Here is a 5698-nt window from a genome sequence, read left to right as displayed (position 1 = left end):
TCCAGTGGAAGAACAAAACTGCCTGGTGAGAGGGATCAGAATCAGTTTGTGTGTTAATATGTTTTTCTGGGACATAGCTCCACCTCAGACATGAAAATAAAATAAATAAAGGGGGTTAAGAAACAATTAGAAACAGTTGATTTCTATTAAATTCTACAGGATTTTTCCTGGGCCGTTGTTTTCAAGATGTGTCCGATCTTATGAGATCAGACACGCACGTGCCCCGAGTTTGGTGAGCACACAAAACTCCTTTAATAAATCACACGTGCAAATTCTCTATCATTGACACACGATTGTTTTTCATCTTTCTGCATTTGTCAAAACAAGAAGGTTTTCCAGGGAAGATGCCATTCCTTTTAGAAATGTCACATCTGTGGATGGCTGCAGAGCACGGGAGAGGTTGCTTTGCTCAGTTCCCTTCACAGAGCCCGTGACAGTAACCCCCAAACAGCGGCAAGGCCACTGCTGGCAGGCGGATCCGCAGCGGCGTACGGAAAACCTGCGTGAGCATCAGGTCTCTCCAGGACACGGAACACGTGAGAGAGGATGCAAAGTTCACGCTCTCGTGGATGTGTCTCAGCAGCCTCTGGGTCACCCAGGGGAGCGACGGAGAGGACTCTCTGTATGCAGGTATTTGGCATTTCTCTCAAACCTCTGGTTAAATTTTTAAGGACAGTCACTCTGGGTAAGGCAGAAAGGTATAACCCTTTCTGCCCCTGGGTTTTCCTGTCTTGGAATATTTGCAGACTAAGATACTATAGCTGGTGATTTGGGGCTTATGTTCAGTTTGCCTATAACCCCATAGAAAACCGTAAAACCCGGTGGAAGTAAATCTATACTCTAAAGCAGAAGTTACATTTATTTAAAAAAATTAAAATAAAAATACTTTCAATACAGTCCTTTTTCTGATCTATCGCTGATGCCTCGTCTGAGCGAAGAGCCGCTTTCTATCCTACGTACTTCGGGGCATTAACATAGGAGCACTCTGGGTTCGGAAATGGGCTGCAAAAGAATATCCCAGCAATAGGAAACCTTCAGCCTGATGTACAACAGTCAGCCACACTTGAAAACAAATTCCTCACATCCAACCATCCAGCTGGGGCAGTCACAGAAAGGCAGAGGATGGGGAGGGAAAGGAAACAACACGAACATGGTTTTTACTTGCCTGGAAAAGATGAGATTAGTAAAAGCCAGTTAACAGATGAGGAAACCACCTAGAACAGCCAGGGTGGTTAACAAAAACAGGTTTAAGTCACTTCTGTCAGCTTTTAGGTTCAAACTGAAACAATTTTTGGGGTGTTTTAAAGACAGCCCATGGAAAACATCCAGACAGGCATTTATTGCAGCATTTATCAGCTCTGTTTGCACTAACGCTTCATAGATGTTTCTAGCTGAGCCTGCAAAGGAAGGCGACATAAAACAGGGCACAAGTCAGCTGCTTCTCTCTGTGACTAAGTTAGTCATAAAAAAACCTTAAACTAATGGGTCATTTTAACTCTGTGAGAAGCATAATGGAGCACAGTGAGAACAACTGAGACGGGATTCACTGTTCCCTGCCTCCGTTTCGACTTGCAGACCCACGTCAGAGGGAGCACATGGGTGTTGTCAGGGCTAGGCCAAAACGTCCCCAAGTTGACGGGGACAGACCGGAACACAGGAACTGTCCCAACAGTCCCCAGCAATCCTTCAGGGGTGGTATTTTGCTCTAGATGTCCGATATTCCTCGATTCTCCCTCTTGAGCCAAGACCCCGGGGACCATACCCAGCCCCCAGGCGGTAACAGGAAACATGTTCCTCCACAAAGACTTTGACACTGGGGTTATTCCCAGTCTCACACCTTCTACTTTATTTATAAAATCTAGTCAGCCTCTCAGTTGAGCAAAAAAGACCGCAGGCACTTTCCTGCTGCCTGGAAAAGGATGCTGTGTGGCTTTCCTCCTCTGCTTCAGGGAATAAAGGCAAGGATTTGCTTTGTGTCCAGCCAACAGCTAAGCATAAGGTGCCTGTGTCGTCTGGAAATAACGATTAACAAAAGCTCCCAGGGAGGAAACGATGAATGCCCCCAAGCTCACCACCCCACTCTCCTCCTCCTCTCACGTGCCACTCGCCTTTCTCAGCTGCAAACCTTTTGAGGCACGGGGGGAACGAGCTTCGAGGGGTCCCGAGGCAGAGCCCAGCGACCGCGCGCGATGCTGAAACGGAGCCACTCTCCCAGCCTTGCCTTCTGGCCTGAGGCCACCGACGCAGCTGGGGAGGAGGGAGGTGTTTATGTACCAGGACGGCGATGACTTTGGTAAGGTAAGAGAGAGGGAAAAGGCAGGAAGCCCAGCCTGCAGCCCATCTCGCAGGGGAGCCGGGTCTCGAGGGCGGCAGCGGAGCCTCCCCAGCCAGAGCGCGAAAACCTGCGCCGTCGCAGCACTGCAACGCGGGGGGCTGGCGGCTGACGGGGGGTCTGCTGCCAAAGGCAGCCTTCACAACTAAAGCTATACGAAGCAAAACATACGGTGCAGTTAAGGTGCACTTTGGGAAAACAGAAAGCTCTACTGGGGGGCACTGAGAGAGCAGCCAGGAAAAGCCAGGGCTGGAACTGGAGGAGACCACTAGCAAAAAGAAGCATTATTTAGTAGCCAAAGTAGTATTTGCCTTTCTCTTCTATGCTTCTCGAGATTATGAAAAACAAGGGTCTGCAGAACGCTGTGGAGGTCAGAGAATTAACCCAGGTCGCTGCTTGCTCTTGCTGTACATTCAGACACGTTAACACACACGCAGCTTTCTCCATGAGATACGGCTGGCGAAGCCCCTTGCCATGAGCGCAGGGGCAGATGAGGAGCAGTGTCACACACCCAGTGTTTGGAGGGTATAGACGGAAAGGACGCTAACTGCCATAGCCCCTTTTGTGCAAGAAGTCAAGGTCGAGACCCAAGGGCTCAGTCTGAAATGCACCGGTCAGAGTTAAAAATGAACTGGTTTCCATCTTACCAAGGCTCCCAGAAAGCCGGAGAAGAACTAGATAAAAGGCACATACGACTCCTCCATTCTGGTAATTGCAAGCAGTTACTCGTAATAACCTTTGCTGAAAGAAATGGTACTTAGCCACTGGTGTGACTATGTCCAGGGACAAACTGGGGGAATAAAATGGTGAAACTAGTGTGGAGCCTGGATTTCCCGACTCTCCCATCTATTTTCCTTTTCTTTCAGTGCCCACGTCACCAGGTGGTATCTCCTTTGATAATTTATTTTTTTACTGTGTAATCACCAATAATCATTTCTATGCACCAGGACTATCAGGCATGCTCGTAAAGTGATTTCCTACCCCCGAGAGCCCGTGCAATTGGATACCTCGTGTGCTAACCCATGAATTTTATCTACTTCAACATATACAGGGGCCCGAGGCCTTGAGGAAATTAACAATCCAAACAAATTCTACTGAGGTTTAAAAGATGAATTATTTTAATAACACTGAACTCATACTGGATTCTGGTTTGGAGACAGCTCTCTGCAAAATCAGGCAAAACGTCTCAGACAAAGAGGGATTTGACCAAACTTCAGCTCAGTTGTCACATAGTTTTCTGTCTCCTTTCCTTGCATTGCTGATTAACAAGATTATTTATGTCTAAGCACAAGTTCAGTCTCTCTTCCTTATCCAGAAGCTTGTTCTTTCCCTGAGTTCCAGAGAAAAATGAAAGTTAGTGGCTTAAAAATAGAAGAAAAAAAATTGCTATCTCAAATGACTTTTGCTTCTGGCACTTTGAGAGCTGTTCCTTGTTTTGTTTGCTTTGCTTTATTTCTTGCCTTTTTGTCTCCCTCTTCTCCACAGCAAACTGCAAAGGTCAGACGCTACCACGACACATATGCCTTCTGCGGCAAGATTTGCTCTGCAGTACTTGGCAGACAGAAAAACCAGACAGTTTCTTAAGCGAGGTCGCAATCCGGCCTCGGTAAGATCACCACTGAGCATCAGAGCGTGAGCACGACATGGGAACCCTGAGTCAGAGTCTGAGCGCAACAGAGCAGACGTCTCTGCCACGTGGGTGTCAGATGCAGAGCAACAAGGGAAGGCGGGCGTCAATGAATAAATAAAAAAACAGGTAATTGAGAAAAAAAAGTGGATTTTATGTCTGGCTCCTGTGTGGAAGTAAGTCATCAAAGCATCCGTGCTGCGAGGGGGAAGAGGACCTCCGCTGTTTCGCAGTGTTTTAGAGACGAACGCAAAAAAAAAATCTCACAGGCGAGAAAGAAATTTCTGAACTAAGAACAACCTGCCCCGGGCCCTGTGGAAGGTGAGGTTCAGCCATCATGGCCGAGTCCTTCATAGTTTCCAGTGTGTTTTATCCCGAAATGGATCACAACCATCTGCCATACGATGCTGGAGCTATGACGTACAGAGCGGGCAGAGGACAGCAATGAACTGAGCGACCGGACGACGCGCCGCAGCTAGCGAGAGAGCGGGACAGGCAAGAGGGACTTTAGATGGGCTATAATGCTTTTATAGCTCATCATCCTTACCAGGTACACTATGAGGCAGGGTGTACTTCAAACCATTTGGCGAACGTTATGGGTGCAAACATGAAGTTTGACCTGGGAGGAGCCACGCTACGAGACGTTTGGCAGCCACTACGACTGTATGCCTTTGTACAAAGGGCTTGCTACGGCGTGAACCTGCAGCTTCTCAGGTGGCTAAAGCATTTAAGAGCTGCTGTTTATCTTGCCTAGTAATTCACTCGCATCCAACAATGTCAAATTTCTGCCAGGCATGCCTGTGGTGCAGTTGTTAAGAGACTCAGCGGCTCTCCCATGTGCACCCCATCACTGTGCAACACGGAAAGAAACGTCTATTTTCTTCCGTTCCTCTTCGCTGCATTCTACAGGTGACACTCCACCCCACAAGCCCTACCAGGTAGCTTCTCCTTCTCCGCCTGCCCACACCGTCAGCAACCAAATCTATAGAGGGACAGATCTGAAATTGTAACCCAGACAATGCAGAAGCTTCTCCCCGTCGCTGCTGGACGGTTCTGGTGACCTCCACACGGGCGAAAGCCAGCGTTCGTGCAGGAACTTCCCGTCAGTCGAAGCCCCGCTCCAGTAGCAGCAGCAAATCCTCTGGCTCAGAACTGCTTTAGTAGTTTGCGAAAGTAAATATACCATAAAGCAACAGCAGGGGAGGAAAGGGCGAGGACTCTGGCTTGGAGGAAGAAAGGCAGTACCCCAGGCTTAGCCAGCTGTGGGTCAGCGATTCTTCTATGGCAGAAGTTGGGTTTCTCTCTAGCAATTCACCAGCGCCAGACAGTTAAAAGTTAAAAACTTGTAACACAATATCTATGACTTTCAAAACAGTGTCACATCCCACAGCTTGAGCCCCTTTCCCAGTTGCGGAGCGTGAGCACTCGCTGGACCAGTACAGGTTTGCTTCCAGCCGGCTGCAGCGGAATGGGTGAAGCACAGCTCCAACCTGGTCCCTAAAATGGAAGCAGATGGTCACTCCAGGCTGCCGGGCCACTCTGCTTCTCTGCTGAAGGTTACGTTTACCCAAAAGCGCTTCCCCCCTCTCCAGGGCTCGCAAACAAAGTTCCAAAAGCTAAAAGAAACCAGCTCCCTCTGCCCCGGGCTTTGAGCTCCGGTCTCGGCCTGGCACGGGTCCTGCAGCAGCACTTAGGTCTCTTCTAGGAAAAGCAAAAGCCGCCACTGGCGGGTTCAGCCC

This window comes from Phaethon lepturus, unplaced genomic scaffold (genome assembly GCF_000687285.1).
Source record: "Phaethon lepturus isolate BGI_N335 unplaced genomic scaffold, ASM68728v1 scaffold15485, whole genome shotgun sequence".
Classification (NCBI taxonomy): domain Eukaryota; kingdom Metazoa; phylum Chordata; class Aves; order Phaethontiformes; family Phaethontidae; genus Phaethon; species Phaethon lepturus.
The sequence above is the reverse complement of the archived record's forward strand: the minus strand, read 5'-3'. Positions refer to the sequence as shown.